Raw genomic sequence first — 23,374 nt, 5'->3', positions numbered from 1 at the left:
AAGGGGAAACTGGTGATGTGGTTTTCATTTTCCAGATGAAGTATACCAAAACCCTATTCTTCAGAGATGACATGTTTTTGGAATGGGATTTATAATGGAAACTTCCTGGGATGGCCCTCATGTAAGGTCTTGGATGCTGACTTAGGGTGTCATCCAAAGCCTTATAAAAGACACTGGCACACTGCTAAAGTGAACACTTCCTGCAGAGACATGTTAGGAATACCGATCTCACAGACTTAAAGTAGGTCAATGAAGCAACTGCTGGCTTGATAAAGAACAAGACCCGAGAGAAGACCTTCTATTCTTAACCCAATTTAGGTATAAGTTAGTTAATCCTTACAATTAGTTTTCACATCTAGTCTGTGGCTCACAGAGCAGCTGGGAGTCTTCCTGAGCTCTGGTTTCTACAGGACCTCAGTGCTGTGGGGAGAGATATTTATTAAGATCCACTTCAACTGTGGCCTAGTTTCTTGTTAGTTATTTGAAGTTTATTCATTGCTTGGACAGGGCTGATGAAAGCGGGTGCGATACTTTGAAGGACCGGGCTCCACCAGAGATGGACTTAAGTCCCTGTTTAGGGCATGAAGAGAACAGAGCTGAGTCACCATCATCTGGGACACTAAGTCTTCCTTGGAGCAAGGGTTTTGTCGTAACCAATATGGACTATGTGCTCTGTAGGGATCAAAAGAGACTTTATTTATGAAATAACTTCCTTCCAGAGCTTGATAAAATGAATATAGGAAAAGGATTGAACAAACAAGTTTATTTAGGTATTAATTAGTTCCTTCACGTTTGTCCCTGAAGTTCTTGGTACTGTCCTGATGAAAAGTCTGTGTTGATTGGTTCAAGATCCTCTTGAAATTTTAGGTGCCTTGTCCTACTGATATTCTGATAGAAAACTGTTAAATCAAGGAAGAATAAGAAAAAAAAATGAATAATTTCCATTACTCAGGGGCTTCATATTGGGAGTCCTTAGTTTTGTACATCAAAATATATGACTGACAAGTTCTCTGACATCTTTCTATTCCATTCAGGTCATCTATAAATTGAGGATACTTTTGATATGAACTGATGATGTTGTTTTAAGAATAAGCTATTGCTTGCCAAAAGTTTTCCATAACTCTTGATACTCAGTAGTTACTTGATAAAATGTAGCCCAGGACTGTAATTCCAGCTACTCTGGAAGCTGGGACAGAAAGATTACAAGGTCAAGGCCTTCCTAGGAAACTGTGAGACCTTGTTCTATAAGGGAAAATACAGAAGACGGCAAGGGGTTTACATCAGTGTTGGAATGCTTGCTGAGCATGTATTAAAAGCCTGGGTTCAATTCACAGTGCTAAACAAAGAAACAAACATACACACAAAATGAGTAAGTATTGTCTAAAGGAAAGGAAGACAAGAAAGAAAAGAAAGCTCTTTTATGTAGGTAGCTAACATAGATGTTGCCTCCTCTTCCCTTTTCAACTTTTTCTTCATTTCTGGAGTGTTACAGAAATGGTTCTCAGGTAAGCAAAATACTACTACTAGGAGATTGAAGGGTTAAGGTGGGGAGAGAAGCATTCTTCATCAAGAAAAACATAAGTGTATTATTCAATGTATTTTGAATATTACATAGATTATATTAGTTGAACTACAGGACATTATATACGTGCATGCTTGCCAAGTTTCCTAAATCTGTGAAACTTCGTGTTATGTGTCATATCCTTGGAGGTCATATATCCCTTCTCATCGGCTGTCAGTGGAAAATTTCTGGAAATGTTGGGAAGAGCCATTATAAGGCAAGACACTAGGATCACTGGCCCCTTATGTAGATCTTTTCTCTGGAAGAGGGACCCATCACTGTAGTTTCCAGGGTGACTGATTCTAAAACTACTCAGCAATGGTGGTACTGACATGATACTTGGCATGATTTACGAAATAGATAAATAGCCTGGAAACACATACAAAATCCTGTGTGTTGACACAAAGTGCTGTAAGGGCACAGCTGCTGATCCTCTGTGTTCCTAAGAACACCTGGAAGAAACCACCAAGTTCTGGTGCTAATCTCAAAGCCGCCAGCTGTTGATCTGAGCAAGCAAAGACAGAGCCAATAAAACAAGTCCTGGTTATAGGTCCTTCTAGGATTCCCTATGACCACATCTGAATGAATCATTCCAAGAAGAAGCTGAGTGTGTGTGTGTGTGTGTGTGTGTGTGTGTGTACACGTGCTTGCATGCCAGTGTTTTGAGGATGTGTAAATGAGTGGGCTGAGAAGAAGTTAAAATTAGTTTGGGATTTGTGGGAAGTGAGGTTTTGAGGAGAGGAATGAAGGGTGGCTTTGCTGCATGTCATTGTAGTGCAGGATACCTGAAAACACAAAGGGCACCCTTGGGACTAATGAATTATTAGCTTAATGGAACTCAATTCGTTCTGATTTTGTGGAGCAGGTACTCCGTGGTAAAGGACAAGCCATACTGAGTGGCTGCCAAGTGGAATCCTTCAGTAGTGACCCATGGAAATTTCCTGTGTGCATGAGTAACAATGGAGAGGCAACAGTTGAAACTGGAATTTTAACCCAAGGTTTATAACTCTCAAGAATATGTACTCACGATGCACAGAATCACCTTTAAAACACGGAAGCAGAAGGAGCCTGTGGTGGCATTCAACTCCCTCCTCAGAGTCCTGAGTCTCACCAGTTTGCTTTTTGAGTTGCTTAAGATCATCGTTCCATGAGTGTCTGGTCTATGTGCAGACAAATGTATCTGGCTTTCATTTTAACTTGTATTTCCAGTTCGTTTCCCATTGGAAAAAGAAAACATGCTTTAGCCAATAAGACCAAGGTTTTACTAACTTCCTAAGACAGAGTCGAAAGGAAAGTCCACAGCATACCACAGAAACAAATTTTGATTGTTCACTGAACTCTTCTGCTTTAGCTCAAAAGAATCCAAGTAATATCCTGTTACTTCTGAGGATTCCAGCAGACGTCTGAAGTGAAGCAGGGGTGGTGTGGGCTCAACTATGCTTAAGATGACTAGACAAAATATAAACATCTACACCCCCAAGGCTTAAACTATAGGTCGGCAAATATAAGATGCCCAGTTCTCATAATTCTATCAATATCATCATACTCTAAAACCTGATAGGAAATGGAGCAACAATCATCTCACAGTGAGATGGATGTTGTGAGTGAACTTCTATTTTCCATGTTATGCAGGAGTACTGGGTCCCTGACACCACCAGCCTGCCAACGGTGTATTCTCCTATCTCTCTCCGTACATTTTATATTTAATGCAAGCTAATCAAACAGAGCCTTGTCTCCTTTCTTTGAATTAAGGCCATTCTGACAAGGCTAAGGTATACAAAGTAATAAATATGAATTCTCAAACCAGTGACATTGCTATTTATTACTACCTATGACAAGTCAACAAATCCCTGTAACAAGTTCTTGGAGAGTGGAATTAGAGTTATAATTTAATTTTAATTTTAACTTTACCTGATATAAAATTTCGGGTTCAACTTAACCCGATATAAAATTTAGCTCATGCAAAATTTTCAGTTAACATAATTATATTTTTAAATGTTATTTTTTCAACATGTAACTATTTTAAATAACCACATGAGCATACAAAAATCTTCTCTGGGGTTAGGACACATGTGAATAATTATGATTACAGCTTCTGCTCAGAATGGTGGTAGTTCTCTCTTCTAATATTATACACACTCAACTTTAAGAATTTGCACACAAACACTCCCAGAAAACCCCTTTTTTCTGCTCTTGGTTCTAGAGTACTTAGGATTGGCCCTCTATCTCTCAGTGTTTTCTAAGTATGTTCTATGTAAAATTTTCTCATGGAGAAAAGCTTTACTTCACTGGTGCAAACCCAGAGAACTTTGGTTTTGACACTGAAAATGATGCTGGCCGGCTCTTAGACAATCATGCACATTTATTGGAAAGGTGCAGATCTGAACTTATGGTTGGAAAACTTGTTTACAATGCTTTCTTTAATCCAAATTACCAACTCCTTTAGACTATGGTCTTTGTGGTTCACGACCTTAAACTTCATGTGGAGATTAAGTTGGTGGAAGTAGAATTTCATGACTTCTCCAGTGTTCATGCCAGGCATGGAAGAGCTGTGTCAATTTTTTGATGATCGACAGACAACCCAGGAATAGTAAAATTCTAAGGTTTGTGCAAACAAACGAACATGAGTAAGGATGAGGTCTTTCCCTGCTCCCTGACCTGACAGCAACTTTTAGGATAAGCAGGCTTCGCTGGGTCACATTCTTCCACAATTTGATTTCTCTGTCACAGGGAAATTCCACAAGCCCATCTATGGTCACAGTCTTCCTATGTGACAGTGCTGCCCTTTAATATGGAAATTCTCAAGGCAATAACTATTCAAAAACACAACACTGCCTTAACCTCATCCCACGTGTCTTCCCAATGTTAGGAAAAAAAAAATCCCTAGCATTTGGGAAACTAGTAAAGGGACTGGAAGGCTTAAAGTCCCTATAGGCCATGCTCTCTCGGAGGCTGTATTTGAAAACTTAAGTGGATTTTCCAAAGTACGTAGAAACGCAAGTGATTGCAGGAGTGCAGAGGAACTTCTAATGGAGAAAAACAAAGATCTACAGTGGTAAATCCAATGCTCATTTAAGTTAGCTCTTGCATCCAACACTCAAGAGGTTCTTCACTTTCTAGCTCTCATCTGTCTCTCCATAGCTCCTGGTGACACTCGACTTTAGAAAGCTAGACTGAAGGCAGTTAAGACCATGCAAATCATCTGTTAGAGGAGGTGAGCAGGACAGGACTCCAAGAGATACCTTATGACCTGAATGGCCTGCCTGTTGATGCTCCTATCAGTGAGTAGGATAAAGAGCAAGCCTCTGAGTGTAGAGAAAAAGACTCCAGACAACTCACAGTAAACAATGCATTCCTCTACACTAAAGTACGTCACACGGCTAGTTCTTGGATGTAAGAGTTTACCAAAGAAAATCTGGAACCACTAAAGGCTACTTTCTCAATGAGGACCTTGTTACGATAACAGTCAGCTTCCTGGAAGACAGATGGAAGCAGAATGAGAAATATTTTTAATTATCCAAAGTACCTCTAACTCACCAGTCAGTCAAAAAGGAAATAAATATTGCTTGTATCTCTGGAAGTCTATGTGTTTAAATGTTATAAGCACAAAGATGCTGTTTTCACTTGTATTTGAGAAGAGGGAAGATTGACTGCTGTATTTCAGTGACCTCTCATTTTGAAGTCTCTTAGTGAGAGAATATGAGTCAGATAGGACTCTGACAGGCAGACAGATAAGGAAAGAGGCCATAAACAAACAACACAATGCTGTACACCTGGCTTCTTTTTAAGCAAGGACAGGACTTGGTATGCTCCCTCTCCTTCACACCCACTGTGAGCTCTCTTCTGACTAACCTGCCCAGATATGTCCTAGGCATGCCCCAGTACCATGTCTAAGCTTTTACGGCCTGAGAGCCACTCTATTCTTTGTTTTATAAGCTAGACAATCTAAAAGGAGGGGAGAGGGGCCTTTCCCAGGCCACCTGAAACTCTTAAAATTCCCAGCCCTCCAGGAAGAAAAAATATCTTAGATTCCTATCTCTTCACATCTGAAGTCTGACTGTGTGCTATGTGTATTGGGAGCTATAAGTACTTCCTCTTCCTCCTCCTCCTCTTCCTCCTCCTCCTCCTCCTCTTCTTCCTCCTCCTCCTCCTCCTCCTCCTCCTCCTCCTCCTCCTCCTCCTCCTCTTCTTCTTCTTCTTCTTCTTCTCTCTCTCTCTCTCTCTCTCTCTCTCTCTCTCTCTCTCTCTCTCTCTCTCTCTCTCTCTCTCTCCTTCCCTCATACATTAATCCTGACAGAAGTTTCCCTTCTCTCCACATCTCCTATTCCTATTCTCTCCCTCCACCTCCCTTGACCCCCAGGTCCACTCCTCCTCCAGACAGAGAGGGGGGAGTGAGGGAGGGAGAGAGTAGGGAAGGAGAGAGAGAGAAAGAGAGAGAGAGAGGTAAGAAGGGAGGGAGAGAACAGACCTTCCAGGGATATGAACTAAACATGGCATAGCAACCTATGATAAGAGTAGGCACAATCCCTCATATCAAGGCTGGACTAGGCAACCCAGTAGGAGGGGGAAGGTCCCAAGAGCAGGCAGAAGTGTCAGAGCCATCTCTCACTTCCACTGTTGAGAGTCCTACAAGAACACCAAGCTACACAACTGTAGCACATTATGCAGAGAACCTAGCTCAGACCATGCAGAGTCCATGTTTTTGTCACTGCGAGTCCCTATGAGCCCTGTTTAGTTGATTCTGTGGGCAGTGTTCTTACCACCTCTGGCTCCCATAATCCTTCTTGCCCTTCTGTGAGGATCCCTGCCTCTGCCTAATGTTTGGCTGTGGGTTCTGCATCTGCTCCCATCAGTTGCTGGATGGTGCCCCTCTAATGACAACTGAGTAGAGCAGAATATCATCAAAAATCATTTCATCCAGTCATGTTTGGTTCTATCCTGGGTCTCTGGATTATCCTGCCTCTCACTCATGGCCATCCAAGCAGTGTCAGGTATGGGCTATCGCTCATACTATGGGACTCAAGTTGGACCAGTCATAGGTTGGCCACAAAATCTGTGCCACCATAACCCCAGCACATCTTGCAGGCAGAGCAAGATTGTAGGTTGAAGATTTTGTGTCTGGGTTGATGTCTCAGTCTCACTGCTGGGGGCCTTGCCTGATTATACAAGATGGCTACTTGGGCTCCATATCCCCATTACTAGAAGACTTCTTTAGTGTCACTCTTGCAGATTCCAGGAGGTTTCCACTGCACTAGGTTTCCACATTGCTTCCCCCACCTCAGATATCCTCCAGTTCCAGCTGTCTCTCCCAGTCCTCTCTTCCTCCAAACTTCCCCATCCTCTACCTGATCCCTCCTGTTCCCATCCACGCCTGCCTCCAGTCCATCTGCAAAGTTTATTCTATTTCCTCTTCTCTGGGAGATCCATGTGTCCTCTTATCTGGAGGGGCTCCTACACTTTGAATAAAAATACACTTTTTTTTTATTAGATATTTTATTTACACTTCAGATGCCATCCCCTTTCCCTATTCCCCCCCCTAGAAAACCCCTATTCTATGCCCCCTTTTCCTTTTTGCATTTATACATTTTTAAAAATAACGTTAATCATAAGCATTATAAGTTTGGAATTGTTCAATCAGAGGTGTAACCCACTGACCGACCTAGATATAACAACTATCTTTGACTGGTGGAGATACATGAATATCTGCCTCCCTGTCTCCCCCCTCTTTCTCTCTTTCATCACCTAGCTTCTCCTATCCTTCTTCTCCTCCTCTTCTTACTCCTTTTCTTCCTCTCAGTACTCCTCCTACCTTAGCTCCTCCTACACATCACCCTTCCTGTTAAAATGAAACTTTTCTCTCAAAATACAATTAGAGCATAATTATGCCAATTTGTACCAGTGAGGTACAAGATAGTCCTAATACCCAGTCCATCATTTTGTTGACTAACCAGCACCTCTGTCATCTATCCTAACTAAAACATTTAGTTCTGAACCTGGCTTTAGGATGAATGTCAGCTGACGACCATCCACTCAAATCTTTTCTCTTACGGTAAATAGCTATAAGTTTTCAACCCCGTCAGAAATCCAGAATGACTGAGTTAACTATAATTGTGGGAAGCACAAAGCATAGCTTCTAAAACTTAGCCAATTTATAGAGACCTCTGAACACCTGAAAAGCCCCTATACTACCGAACGTTGGAGCATCAAATCTTCAGCCTTCTGGCCCAGAATCATCTGACAGACCTTGGTGATGCAGGATTATTAAGGACTGATTACTCTCTCTAGGCAGATATAATCAGTCGACTATTCTGCATGTGTGTCCTTTTCTGGACAGTAATTTGTCTGTAGATGGAGAGAGGCAATTCTTGCCTAGTGGCTGTTACCACACAACTGGAATAACTCCAAGGATGCTCAATTTCTTCTTAGAATCCACGACAGGAAGCTGTCAGGAGCAGACAGGTCTCTAATCAATATGAACATTAATATATAAATATTTGTAGCATCAGTTCTATGGACTTCTGATATTTTGAAAACCAACTATCCATGTAAGGTAACCTGGACTGTTTTCTGTTAACTCCTCTCAGCTATTTCTAAGTAAAATATGGAAAGCACCCTAACAATAAACTCAAAAATATGAATTTGCTATAGTCCCTTAACTCATAGGTTAACCGTCCCAAATCAGTTAAAAAAGTTAAAAAAGGGCTGGGTCTAGGCATTGTATTCCTAAATGTGTTATACAGGCACAATGCCCATGAGTGTATCAATATTCATCTCATTTTTATATTAATAAGAGGCTCGTACCAATGAAAACCTTAAATTTGAGATCAAAGTAAATTTTGTACCATTTAAGAATTTATAACTTCATCTTGAAATAATTATACAGATTTCTACCAGTAGGTTATGGCTATGCAGTAAGTCCTAGCTAATCCCCCCTGTTCCAACAAAACCACTACTTGTCCCTAGAAAGACAGACCATTATTAACCACATTAGTCCCCAAGCTTAGGGAATAGGGGCGCTGACTCTTCTTTAACTTCTTCAAGCTGATTAAGGGCGTTGAGATTTTAGAAGAGGGGTGGGGGGGGAGAGTAAGTTGATAAGCCTCTGATGCTGTGTCTTCACTGAATCCAGATGGAATTCCAGGACATCAGAGGTTTGGGCAGGTCTGCTCAGTATGCTTGATGAGTAGATACACCAAGGCTGTGTATTCTGCAATATACAATTCTCAGAACAAGTTTTAGTATCAAGAAAAAAAAATTCCCACCCCCAGGGGGCTGACATTTTTTTTTAAAGATGTTGGTTCTGAAGACTTTTTTTTTCCCCGCTTCTTAAAATTGGTTGTAGTATTTACGTTTCAGATTTTATCTCCTTAGCCTACTTCCTCCCACTACCCAGAAACCTATCCCATCCCACTCCTCATGCTTCTATGAGGCAGTGACCACACCTACCCCCCTCACTATCCCCTCCCCGCCCTCACATCTCCCCCCCACTGTGTGTTTATTCATTCATTTTTCATTCATTTTTTTTATGGGACCAAGAAACTCCTCTCCCACCTATGTCTGACAGGGCCATCCTCCCCTACATATACCTCTGGAGTCTTGGGTCCCTCCCTATGTGTTCCCTGGCTGGTGGTTTAGACCCTGGGGGGCTCTGGTTGTTTGGTATTGTTGCTTTCCACCTGGGGTCAATAACCCTTTCTGCTCCTTCAGTCCTCTCACTAAGTTCTCCATTGGGAAACCCCTGATCATATCAGTGGTTAATTGTGAACATTGTCCTCTGAGTGTTTTAGTCTTTGGCTGACCTCTAAGGAGACAGCTATATCATGTTCCTCACATTATGCACTTCCAGCCATCCACAACAGTGTTTAGATTAGGTGGCTGTACATGGGGTGAATACCCAGGTGGAAAGGTCTCCTGATGGCCCCTCCTTCAGTTTCTGTTCCATGTTTTGTTTCCCTATTTGCTCCCTTGAGCATTTTTATTTCTCGTTCTAAGTAGAACTGAGGCATCCCCTCTTGGTCTTCCTTCTTCATGAGCTTCATGTGGTCTGTGGGTTGAGTCTTCGCTAATCCAAGCTTTTGGGCTAACATCCATGGAGATATGTTTGTGTAACTATCTTCTTTTGGGGTTTTTGGAAGATTACTTTCTTGCTTTTTCTACGTTGTAGTTTCCCTCCTTCTGTTGGAGTTTTCCACCAATTATTCTTTGAAGTGCTGGATTTGTGTTGAGATACTGTGTAAATTTGGATTTGTCATGGAATATTTTGGTTTCTCCATCAATAATGATTGACAGTTTTGCTGGGTATAGTATTCTGGGCTGGCATTTGTGTTCTCTTAGGGTCTGTATGATATCGGTCCAGGATCTTCTGGCTTTTATGGTCTCTGGTGAGAAGTCTGGTGTAATTCTTATAGGTCTGCCTTTATATGTTACTTTGCCTTTTTCCCTTACTGCTTTTAGTATTTTTTCTTTGTTTTGTACATTTGATGTTTTGACTATTATATGGCGGGAAGTATTTCTTTTCTGGTCTAAACTATTTGGAGTTCTGTAAGTTTCTTGTATATTTATGGACATCTCTTTCTTTAGGTTAGGGAAGTTTTCCTCTATAATTTTGTTGAGGATATTTACTGGTCCTTTTAGTTGGGAGTCTTCCCCCTCATCTATACCTATTATCCTTAGGTTTGGCCTTCTCATTGTGTCTTGGATTTCTTGTATATTTTGGGTTAGTAGCTTTTTGTATTTTGCATTTTCTTTGACAGTTGTGTCAATGTTTTCCATGGTATCTTCTGCACATGAGATTCTCTCTTCCATCTCTTGTATTCTGTTGGTGATACTTGTGTCTATGACTCCTGATCTTTTTTTTAGGTTTTCTATCTCTAGGGTATTGTCCCTTTGTGATTTCTTTATTGTTTCTACTTCCATTTTTAGATCCTGCATGGTTCTGTTTAATTCCTTTTCCCGTTTGGTTGCATTTTCTTGCAATTCCTTAAGGGATTTTTGTGTTTCCTCTTTAAGGGTTTCTATCTGTCTACCAGTGCTCTCCTTAAGTTCTTTGAGAGTGTTATTTATGTCTTTCTTAAAGCCCTCTATCATCATCATGAGAAGTGATTTTAATTCTGATTCCTGCTTTTCTGGTGTGATGGAGTGTTCAGGGCTTGCTCTGATGGGGGAGCTGGGTTCTGATGATGCCATGTAACTGTTGCTTACATTCTTGCTCTTGCCTTTTGCCATCTGGTTAACTCTAGTGCTGCCTGTACTTGCTGTCTCTGACTGAAGCCTGTCTTTCCAGTTATCTAGCTTGTGTCTGATCTCCTAGGGGTCCAGATGTCTCTGTGATCTTTTCCAGCTGCACTGATTACAGTGGTACCTCTAGGATGCCTCAGGATATGGTGCCTCCAAGGTAGTAGTCCAGCTAGGTGTCTGCTGTTCTGGGTGCAGTGTCTCCTCTAGAATATCTCAGGATATGTTGTCTGAAGCTCTGAGTTCATTTGTTCCTCTGTGGATCTGGATTGAGTGAACCTTCCAGTATGTCTCAGGTGGAATCCGGGGTCCACACAACAGCAGACCTGGCAGAGGTCTGATCTAGGCCTCGGATCTGAGAAGTAGTTTCTAAGACACTGTCCAAGTTAGAGCGCCTGGGATCCCTGGTTCCTCTGGGTTCTTGGATGTTGGGGGCAGAGCTGCCACCCAAGATCTGCTCAGTGCTCTGGCCCAGACCAGAAGGAACCAGTGTTCCGGGCCAGGAGTAACTTCCTGGGTCCTTTTGGTTCCCAGTTACTCCCTGTTTAGGGTGGACCCTGCTGTCTGCTTACCTAGGATACTGCCTGAGTTCGAGTGCTTGGGATCCCTGCTTCCTCTGGGTTCTTGGATGTTGGGGGCAGAGCTGCCACCCAAGATCTGCTCAGTGCTCTGGCCCAGACCGGAAGGCAAGATGTGTTTTCTTGAAGTGACTGTGTTTTACTTTCTTCCTATTAATTCTTTCAGCAGCAGAGAAAAACAAACCTAACTCAAGACCTTTAGACAACACTAGGATATAGTAAAAATCCTAGCAGTAGTGAATCACTCTCTCTCCTTCCTTCTCTCTCTCTCTGTGTCTCTAATACATACATACATACATACATACATACATACATACATATATATATATATATAATTTTATATAATTATACACATATTATATATATATATATATTTCATTGTTTATTCTCAGGCAAAAGATCAATAGTCACAGAACTGATATTAAGGAAGAGGCAAGCAACATGTCTTTTTATTCCTCTCCCCTCCTTTTAGATTATAAAACAAAGAATAGAGTGGCTCTTGGACCATAAAAGCTTAAACATGGTACCAGGGCCTGCCTAGGACATATCTGGGCAGGTTAGTCAGAAGAGAGCTCATAGTGGGTATGAAGGAGAAGGAGCATACCAAGTCCTGTCCTGGCTTAAAATGAAGCCAGGTGTACAGCACTCTGTTTTTTGTTTATGGCCTCTTTTCTTATCTGTCTGCCTGTCAGAGTCCTGTCAGAGTCTCATTATATATATTTTTCCTAATATATATATACACATATAAATACATATAGATCCTGGGTCTCTGGGATATCCTAAATCATATATATCCATCTATAAGTATTTATATGTATATATATATGTATTTATATGTGTATACATATGTATATTGGAATTTTCTTTTAGTTTTGAAATTATAATATGATAACATCATTTATTCTCTTCCATTTTCTCTCTACAAACCATCTTATATAACCCTCCTTGCTCTCTTTGAAGTTCAAAGCCTCTTTTTCATTAATCATTGCTATACAAATATATGTATATACATACATATTTCTAAATATAACCTGTTCTTACCTGTATATGTTTTCAGGGCTGACTATTTGGTATTGGCTAACCAGTTGGTATGCTCTTCCTTGGGGAAGACTGTTTCTTCCTTAGCTGCTGTAGTCTTTTTTTTGGTGTGTGTGTGTGTAGGATTGATAAAAAGACGTCACTTGCCTCTTCATTTAAATCAGTTCTGTGACTATTGATCTTTTGTCTGAGAATAAACAATGAACAAATATTTTAGAGAGAATACTTATGTAGAGAAACATGTGAAGAACATCAGGGACAGGTACTTTGGGTTGTTAGACTGGTTTCACAAAGAACTTCTAGCAGGAGAGGTTTGAGTAGATCATTCCAAAGCCCTAGTGGCATAAAGATCCACTGGGGTATCTCCTCCTTCCTAAACAATCGCATACGCTCGCTGTCTGTGGTTTTACCAGACTTAGGGAATCCTTCTGCTAGTGGGACAAAAAGTGCTGACCCTTGGATAGATGAAGAGTTGCTTACATAAAGGTATAAAGAGAGAAGGCCAAGGCTGTCATAGAGGTCACAGTAACTCTGTGGTCAGGCAGAGGAAACCAGCTTATCTGTGTCAGAGCAGGGTGAATTTCCAGGATCCTGGTTTCCCAACTAATGCTAATTTGAATACTTTGGGCATGGAGATGGCTCATGTAATCCTTTGGCACTTGGCCCTGAGGCCATTAAGACTGTTAGGGCAGGGAAAGAGAAGTGACTAGGGTTTGGACTGGAAATTAGGTCATGACCATATTAAACAAACCATAAGTAAGTAAGTAAGTAAGTAAGTAAATAAATAAATAAATAAATTTAAAAAACCCATTTTCCCATCTGGTCCTAGCATTGTGTCTGGGCTTGTAGGGAGAACTTACAGTGAAGAAAGTGGGAGTGTATGCTACTACTATTAAAGAAGCTATAGACTAGGTCTGGTCCCTCCCAGGGCCAAATTTCTACCTACAAGTAACTGTTAGCAAGCTAAGCTACATGTCTTAGTTTGGGTTTCTATTGCTGTGTAAAACACCATGACCAAAAGAAACTTGGGGAAGAAAGAATTTATTCTATCACTTCAGAAAGTCAGGGCAGGAATTCAAGAAGGGTAGTAACTGATGCAGAAGCCACGGAGAAAAGATGCTAACTGGCATGTTCCTCATGGCTTGCTCAGCCTGTTTTCTTATAACACCCAAGACCACCAGTCCAAGGCTGGGAACCAACCACAGAGAGCTATACCCTCCCACATTAATTGCAATCAAGAAAATGTAATTCCCTGGGAGTTGACAGGCTACTCCTGCCAGGAAAGCAGGTAGTCTATCTGCAGGTCTCCATCTACCCCTTCCTCTCCTCCAAATCCAACCTCCCACATCTGACCCCCAGCTGCATCACAGAGCCCCTGTTGAGGTCTTCCCCTCCTCTCTACCCTTATCTCCAGTGGATCACACAGATAGATCTTCTAACCTTCTTCCCACTCATCCTGTTATCTCAGTCCCCAAGTCTAGCAGGCATTCCCCGAGAATCCACCATCAAAGCCTCCAAGAGAAGCAAGTAGACCAGCAAATCAGATGTGCAAGCTCCCTTCAGATCTTCATTCTCCTACCCTTCCTCCAGATCCAATCCTGGGGTCTCACCCCTAGCTCTGCTAAATACCTACTGTTACCTCTCCTCACTCTCCACCTTCATTCCCAGGGGACTAACCAGATCTTGTTGGACACCATGCTTTTCTCCCTCCTGTAGACCCCTTAGTTCCTCCCTCCTAGCCTTTCTCTATTTCTAAGTGTCACCTTCTGATACCCAGAAATACACGTTACCTAGAATCTACAGTTGCCATGTCTTACAGAACCCCAGAGGGATTTCCTACAAGGCAATACACAACCACCACACCCTCCTAAGAACCAGAGTGGGAAATGGAAACCAAGATACAAAACACCCAGCCAACAAAGACGATAGTAGATACCAGCACCTAGAATTACATTATTTCCAGGACTAGCTGGCTAGACACTGGCATAAAAACACAATCAATAACAACCAGGACAATATATCTCCACTAGTGTTACTAACACTAACATAAGCTGCCCTGACACTTGCAACATAGCTGAAGCATAAGACAAAGACCTTGAAATTGCCTTCATGGATATGATAAAGTTCCTTAAAGAAGAAATGAATAGTACCTTAAGGATATCTATGGAAATACCAACAAATAGTGGAAAAAAACAAAGAAAAATGTTGAAGACCTGAAAATAGAAATAGAATCATCAAACAAAACCCAAAACAAGGGAAATCTGAAAATGAAGAACATAAGAAATTGATCAGAAACCACAGAGGCCAGAGATGGAAGAGAGAATCTCAAATATTGAAAATATGACAAAAGAAATGGATACCTTGGTCAAAGAAAATGTTAAATCTAAAAAGAATTTGGCACAAAACATCCAGGAAATCTAGGATACAGTGAAAAGACCAAATCTAAGAATTATAGGAATAGAGAAGGAGAAGAAATTGATGTCAAAGGCAAAGAAAATATTTTAAATAAAATCATAGACTTTTTTTCTAAACCAAAGATGGGGCAGACTGCCTATTAAAGTATGAAAAGCATAGAGAACATCAAACAGACTGGACCAGAAAAAAAAATTCCTCTGAGCACATAGTAATCAAACCATTAAGCATACAGAACAAAGAAAAATTATTAAAAACTGCAAAAATGTTCAATAAAATTCTTGTAAACAGAATCCATGAATACATCAAAAAGATCATCTAGCATGATCAAGTATTTTTATTTGCAGGTGATATTATAGCATACATAAATGATCTAACAAATTCTACCAGGAAACCTAAATTCCACCAGCTGATGAACATTTTCAACAAAAGTAACTAGATACGAAGAACAAAGTTTGGTACTGTAATATAGAAATTACCAACCGTAGCAATTTTCAGTTAACATAAAGAATATTTATGATGGTAATGTTAATGTTAGCGTGCTACCAAAATTTTACAAAAGACACAGAAATCCAACTTATCAGCACAGGACACACTAAGACAGAATAGAGGATTTAAAATCAATCTGCACTAAGAATCTTCTGGCAGGATAGTATTTACTTTGTGCAGCCTAAGTTACCTTCAGTTTTACTAAACTCTGTTTTGGAACACTGCTACTCTGGAATTTCTGTAAGTCACAGCTTTTTCTGTGGAATTTACTGATAACTGGTAAAGGTCTATACTTCATTTTTTGAGAAGACAAATATATTGTGATACAGTTTATACAACCAAGTTTATCTAATTTCAGTGTAAACCTAATAGTTTTTAGTAAATTGATGATTTTTCAACCATTGTTGTTGCAATCTGTTATTGGAAACGCCTCATTATACCAGGAAGAAGCATGTAGCCACTTGCTGTTAGTAGTCGTTCCAGGCTCCAGTGCTCCGTTATCAGTGACCTACTTTCTTGTTTTCTGACTTAAGGCGCTTCATATTGTGACTGTATAAGTAGTCTTCGCATCTGGACTTTATGTATGGCTTTGACTTAGCATACTTTTTTTGAGACCCATTCATGATGTGATGGTTATTATTTATTAGGACTTTGTTTCCTTCTGTGGATAGAATTCCATGGCATGGATATCCCACTCTTTGCTTCTCTACTAGTTGGTGGATAATTAGGTCATTTCTAAGCTCAGAATATTGTAAGCAAAGCTGAAATCAACTAGAGAAAAACAAAGAAATAAACAAAACAAAACAACAGCAGAACCACAAACCTCACAGCTTTCAGCTCAAAGGGAAGACAAAACAGCTTATTCTAGAGCCAAGTATAAGTGACCTATGACCTTGGAACAAAGACTTGGGTTATCCCAAATACTGTATTCCAACATGGCACCAGTTTCATGAATTTTTATGGTAACAGAATAAAGAATATCATAAATCAAGATAATTTTATAATACATTGGTGGGAACATCAGGTAGGTATGTTATAGTCAAGGAGAGAAACCTCTGCTTTAGGCCCAGATGTTACCTGAAGACATGCCTTAGTGCTTGGGTCTGTAGAAACTAAGGTCTGTTTGTATGATTTACTTTATTGTTAAAGGATATCAGGCCAAACACACAGAAGACTAACCAAGGCTTTTCTAGGGCTAATGGATTTAATCCAGGACTCAGGAGGCTGAAGCAAGATCATTTTGAGTTTGAGTTTACAAAGTGAGTTCTCATTAGTAAAAGAAAACGAAAAATGTGTGTGTGTGAAAGTGCTAATGGCTGATAATGGGCCATTATATTTTGGTTTTGGATCTGAAACACTTCAGCCCTAGGTGTCCACACTTCTAACTTGTCAACCTTACAGAATTCCTATTGAAATGGTGAGCTTTTGGGGGAGGGGTGGTGGGGACTTGAGTTCACACTGCCACAAAGACTTGTTTACAGAATTATGTATCTGTATTCATTACTCTTGGGTGGATATAGAGCATAATTACTTAATAATATTTTACATATGCATGCTACCTTTTAAGAAATTACTTGTATGTATGATTTTGGGGCTGACCATCTAGAAAACTAGTTGGTCTGCTCTTTTCTGGAGAAGACTATTTTCCCATTCTCAGCATTCCTTAGTTGCCTGCAGCTCTTTGTCTAGGACTGAAGCTTCATGATTGGCAAAACTGACATGTTAGCCTATGTCTTGGTGTCATTCTTGCTCAGATCATGTTTATGCAGCCATGTTGGTGAAACTTCCTGTGTATAGCCCCTGACATTTCCAGGATTACTTATTACTGTTCTTGTGTTTGTGTAATCTCATACCTTTCAAAGAAACAAGATTAGTCTGAAAGAGTCGGGGGAGGGAGAGAGAGAGGAAAACAGAAGAGAAAAATATTAAATGAGAGGAGAAAGGGATCACCATTAATAAGTGGAGACAGTAATGATAAATATGTTTAAAAACCACCATGGGGCCTATTTTTTTTGTATGCTAACCAAAGTGTGGTAGTTGGCAACTGCAATCCCAGAACTCAGGCAGAATAAGAAGATCACTGAAAGTTCAAGCACAATCTGGTGCACACAAGGCTACATAATTAGACCTTGTATCAGAAATAAAATAAAATAAAATAAAATAAAATAAAATAAAATAAAATAAAATAAAATAACATAAAGAAAACAAAATATATAGACATAAATAAGTAAAACAAACAAAGAGTTTTAAATAAACTAAATCTAGTTTAGGGTAAGGTCATTTAGATGAAACACAATCTTATGCAACTATAATTTAAACTTTCAGAGATTACCTTGGAAGGAAGGGTCTTAGCGAGAGTAAATATAAAGAAGAAAGCATTTGCAGCCAATGAGTTAAGGGCTGTGAAGAGATTCCAAGATGTGGATTTATTTTTGCAAAAGGTTTCCTGATCCAGTGGTGAACTACAAACATGCCATATGAAACTGGAGGTGGAGTCTGCTTCCATGTGAGTGTGTGGGTGTCTCTATGTATGTGTGCCTGTGTTGGAGTAGAGTGAGGAAAGAAAGATGGTAAGAAAAGTTGCCTTTATTATTCATCTTTAATTGTCACAAATTAAACGGGAAACTTAATACTAACCCTAACCCTATAACCCTAACCCTCTAACACTAACAATCAAACCCTAAACCTATAACTAACTGAACCTTATCCCTGTAAACCTAACCCTCTAACCCTAACCCTAACCCTAACCCTATAACCCTAACCCTCTAACACTAACAATCAAACCCTAAACCTATAACTAACTGAACCTTATCCCTGTAAACCTAACCCTCTAACCCTAACCCTAACCCTAACCCTAACCCTAACCCTAACCCTAACCCTAACCCTAACCCTAACCCTAACCCTAACCCTAACCATCATGTGCAGACCTTGAAAGCAAGTCATCCTTAAGCATAAGGTCTGCTTACTCATGTTTGAACACAGGATGGAAGAGGACAAGTCCATGTTCTCTTACCACACCATTTTTACACTGCTTAGTTATTGATGATCTGTCAACAGGGAGAAGATAATATTTTGGTTTGGCTTTCCCCGTTAATAACATTTTCCTTCTCTTCCCTAGATTTTCCTTCCTTTCCTCTTCCCATTTCTAAAAGTACTGTAACATCACTGAATGCTGTTTCCTAACGTTTTAATTTGTTGTAGCTATGTACATTCTGGGTTTTTATTTTTTTTTTAATTTTTATTATTATTTTTACTTTTTTTACTTTTTAAATTGAGGGTTATACATAAGGGTGTATATGTCTTTTAGTTTAAGGAAAGTAATTAGAAATTTATTATAGAAATATGGTATATGCAAAATAACAATGTAAATTTATGTCACCTTTTAAAATACAGCTCCAAGGCCAGTACCTCCTTATGTATTTCTTCAAAGTCTCACTTGTTCCCTCTCTACCAAGAATAGCAGTTGTCCGTATTTACATTATAATTTCCTTTAATTTTTGTGGTTGATATATGTGTCCCTGTAAATATAGCTTCACTGTGCCAGGTTTTCAACTTTATATTATCAGAATCATACTGTTGCCCAGTAGTTTGCAACAGGATTGGTCCCCTGCCAAGAGGTATTTGTTGATGTTTGGAAATGTGTTTGTTCTCACATGAGGGAAGGATGCTATTGATGTCCAGTAGGTAGAGGATGCATAGGCTGCCAGACATCCTACATGCACAAGACAACCTATCCAACATTACATATACAGGGCAGCACGCATGACATTTAGCTGGCTCAAATTTTTTTAATCATGATGAGCTTGATCAACTTGTGGCAAACACTTATTCCATTTTATGGACATATCATATGATCTAGTAATTTAAAATATTGCTACTGGAGTCTGAGTTGTTTCAATTTGTGGACTGAAATAAATAATGTTGCCCGTGAACATTCTGGTCTTTGTAACATGATCCCATGAGAAATTCTCAACAAGTGGAAATTTCTGGTCCTTGGATAAGTATTTCTTTCCTATATTAATTCCCAAGAGCTTCTCAAAGTGGATGCATGATTTTTACTGCAGCACATTCAGAATAGTTCAGGCTCTGTATCACCCCATTGCTAGGAGTTCCTAGGAGTTTCCATTGCATGAGGTTTCTAGTTCATCCCAGGGAGGCTTCCCCATTCCAGTTGTCTTTCCCAGTACTCCCTCCCTCCATTCTTCCACTATGTGATCCCTCCTGTACTCACCTCCCAACCCAGACGTGCCCCACCTCCAATCCACCTATGATGTCTATTCTATTTCCCCTTTACAAGCAGATTCATGAATTCCCCTTGAGCTCTTCTTATTTACTTAACTTCTCTGGGTCTGTGGATTGTAGCCTGGTTATCCCTTATGGCTAATATCCATTTATAAGTAAGTACATGCCATGTCTGTCTGTCTGAGTCTGCGTTACCTCACCCAGGTTGATCTTCTCTCGTTCCATCCATTTGCCTGCAAAATTCATGATGTGATTGTTTTGAATAATTGTGTAATATTCCACTATGTCAATGTACCCAATTATCCTTATTATTTGGTAGAAGGACATCTAGGTTGTTTCCAGTTTCTGACTATTATGAATAAAGCTGCTATGAACATAGTTGAACAAGTGTACTTATGGCATAGTGATGCGTCCTTTGGGTATATGCCCAGAAGTGGTAAAGCTATGTTTTGAGTTAGACCCTTTTCCTATTTTCTGAGAAATCACCATATTGATTTCCAAAGTGGCTGTGTATATGTTTGCACTCCCAGCACCAATGGGGGAGTGGTCCCCTTGTTCTACATCCTTTAACATGAGCTATCACTGTGGTTTTGATCTTAGCCATTTTGACAGTTGTAAGACGGAATCTAAGAGTCGTTTTGATTAGCGTTTCCCTGACTGCCAAGGATGCTGAACATTTCTCTAAGTGCCTTTTGTTCTTTGATGCCTAGTCCAATTGTCATCCAAGAGGCTTTACTCAGTAACTGATGGAGACATGCGGAGCCCCACAGCCAAGCATGAGGCAGAGCTGGTAGAGTCCTGTGGAAGAGGGGAGGAAGGATTGCAGGAGCCAGAGAGGCCAAGGACACCACAAGAAAGAAAACCCACAGAAACAACCAACATGGGGTCATAGGGGCTCACAGAGACTGAACTGACAATCAGGGAGCCTGCATAGGACTGACCTAGGCCCTCTGCGTATATGTTACCGTTGCATGGCTTGGTCTTCTTATAGGACTCCTAACAGTGAAAGCAGGGACAATCTGACTGTTTTGGCTGCTTTAGGGACCTTTTCCCTCTTCTGGGTTGCCTAGTCCAGCCTTAATATGATGGAAGGTGCCTAGTCTTACTACAACTTGATATCGCCATGGTTGACAGATATTTATGGAGGCCTGTCCTTTTTAAGTGGAAATAGAGGAAGGAATGGGGGAAGGTTGGAGAGGGGAGGTGGGAGGAAGGGACTGGGAGAAGAGAGAGAGGAAACTGCACTCACTGCTTTTATTAAAACAGTATTATTTTCACAAGGTCAATTTGTTTTTATCCAAATTGTGAAATCACAAATGTATACTTTTTTTTTCTACACAAGGAAGAAGTTATAGGAAAAATGACAGTTGTTTTTTTTTTTTTTTTTAAACAAAGTTTAAAGATTTATTCTTATTTGCTATTTACTTATTTTTTATAAGTATAGATGTTTTGCCTGCAGGTATGTCTGCATACCTCATACATGCCTGTTGCCTATGGGGGTTGACAGTAGATATCAGATCCCTTGGACGTGGAGGTTCAAGATGCTTGTGAGTCACAGTGTGGGTGTTGGGGACTGAACTCAGGTCCTCTGTAAGAACAACCACTGCTCTTAACTGTTGATCCATCGCCCTAGCCTTTAACAAGCATCTACTGTCAGTGTTTTCTTGGAACTATTGCTCATTTATCCCCAGCTGCCAACATAGGGCCATAGATGCCCATGAATATCTTCAGATATAGCATGCAGTCTTTCTGTTTTTAACTTTCCTCTCGCTCACTGTTCTCCTTTCTCCATTCTTTGGCTTCTATTGCATGGACTGCTTCTTAGACAAGCAGAAGTATTTGCAGTGCACCATGCTGACATTCGTCACTGAGTTTCCTGTGTTGAACTCACCTTCCTTCCGTGGTTTCCTTCCTGGTTCTCAGCTTACTGAGCATAGTCTGGTTTTCAGCTTACTGAGCATAGTCTGGTTCTCAGCTTACTGAGCAGTTTGGTAGAAGCCTTCCACATGCTATTTGTTGTCAATTTTAGTCTTCAGAGAGCTTGACTTTTGTCTTTTATCTTTTCTATCATATTTCAATTTTCAAGAGCAGTATATGAATTTCTAAGTGTTCTTTTAAATATTAAACACCTCCACTTTGCTTCCTTAGTCTTAGTTCTGTGGAAAAATTAAGCCCAATAATGTGGACGTTTTTCCTTTGCTTCTTCAGACATCTCTCATATTATTTTCCTGTTAGTTATCAACTCTACCTTTTACTACAAAGTTTCCTAAGGTACTTATTGGCTTCTGGCACTCACTCATATTTTAAAATGTGGCACCAACACTTAACTTAAAAATTCTATGCATGAGAACAGAATGGAGAAGGCACATACCCTTTTCAGTAAGAACTTTCCTTACTCTTTATGTTTATATGTGAAGGATCCTCTACCTGTAGGTTAGTGATTTTCTTCAAATAGAGACTTCATCCTCTTGCCCAGGGTGTACAGGGCTGTTGGTCACTGCTAGAAAGGGTGAGGGTTAGAAATCTCCCTAACTATAGAGTAAAGGTTTCTTATACCTTCAGTTCCAGAAAAGAAACAAATCCTGCCTTCTGTCATTGCTGGGATCATGCCCATGATTCTACATGTAATTTGGCAAAGTTATTGCAAAAGTAAGCCACCTGACTTGTAGAAGTAACACTCCAGCTACACATGGCAGTTTGAGATGTTAGGATCCGGTCCTTTTGACATGCAAGCCTGCTTTGTATTTAGCTTCACTTCACTCTGTTTTCTTCAAAGGTTTTGCTGCTTCATTTGTCGACCCTTGACTGTAAAATATGACAACCTGTCTCACTGGTGGACATTTGGTAAAGAAAGCCCATATTTGAATAAATCGCTCCTCATTTCAGCTTACAAGACTGGTAATGTTTGTAGTTGGCTGGCGTTTTCCCTTTCATCTCTGTTTATACTTTTCTGAAATTTACTTTTGTGCCATGTTAGTGAACTTTTCACTAAAATAATGTTCAAGTAATTAAATTAATCCTTCTTTGTTGCTAATATGACTTAATCTGTGATATAAATATATATGTGACTATATAAGAAAAATATAGTTGTAGCACACTGATACACCACCACACATGCATTATGCACATAACCTGCTCGGGTGCATTAGTCTTCAGTTGTAAATGTCACGTGTTTATCCTCTTCCCGGGCATCTTCTCAGCCCTCCCTTTGGGCTTCCCTCTGCCTTGACTTCCATGACTTGGGTTATTCCTTTTTTAAAAATCCTTGCAGCTTCTCCAGATTTCATACTTCTACTCATCTCACATTTGTGATTCCCACTATTGCAGTCTCCCCCTTTTCCCTTACCTATTACTCGGAGCTCTTGTTTGGATTTTGGAATATTTGCATATGCACAATGAGAGGGTGGGGATGGGACCCATATACAAGCAGAAGATGTACTCATGTTTTATGTACAACATGTACACATAGCCTGAACGTCATTTTATTTAATATTTTTAGTTTTATTTGCAATGTGTTATATAGCAGCAGATCAACTGTGGTGTTTTCCACTTTCAAAAAGTTTGGGGTTTTGGAGTATTTCAGACATCAGAGTTTTTGATCAGGGGTACTCAGCCTAAGGTAATTTCATTCTACCATGCACATAGTCAACACTAGAAGGCTGCATATGAAATGCAGTGAGTAGTCCACAAGGGTTATCTTTAATGTAGCATAATAAGGATTAAAGGGGCTACAGATAAAGAAAGGTAAAGATGCCTGGTGGTGACCAGAAAATGATCAACTGTGAGAGGTGGCTACATATGTGTGATCAGAAAATGATCA

The sequence above is a fragment of the Arvicanthis niloticus genome, chromosome 3, assembly GCF_011762505.2.
Source record: "Arvicanthis niloticus isolate mArvNil1 chromosome 3, mArvNil1.pat.X, whole genome shotgun sequence".
Taxonomy (NCBI): domain Eukaryota; kingdom Metazoa; phylum Chordata; class Mammalia; order Rodentia; family Muridae; genus Arvicanthis; species Arvicanthis niloticus.
The sequence above is the reverse complement of the archived record's forward strand: the minus strand, read 5'-3'. Positions refer to the sequence as shown.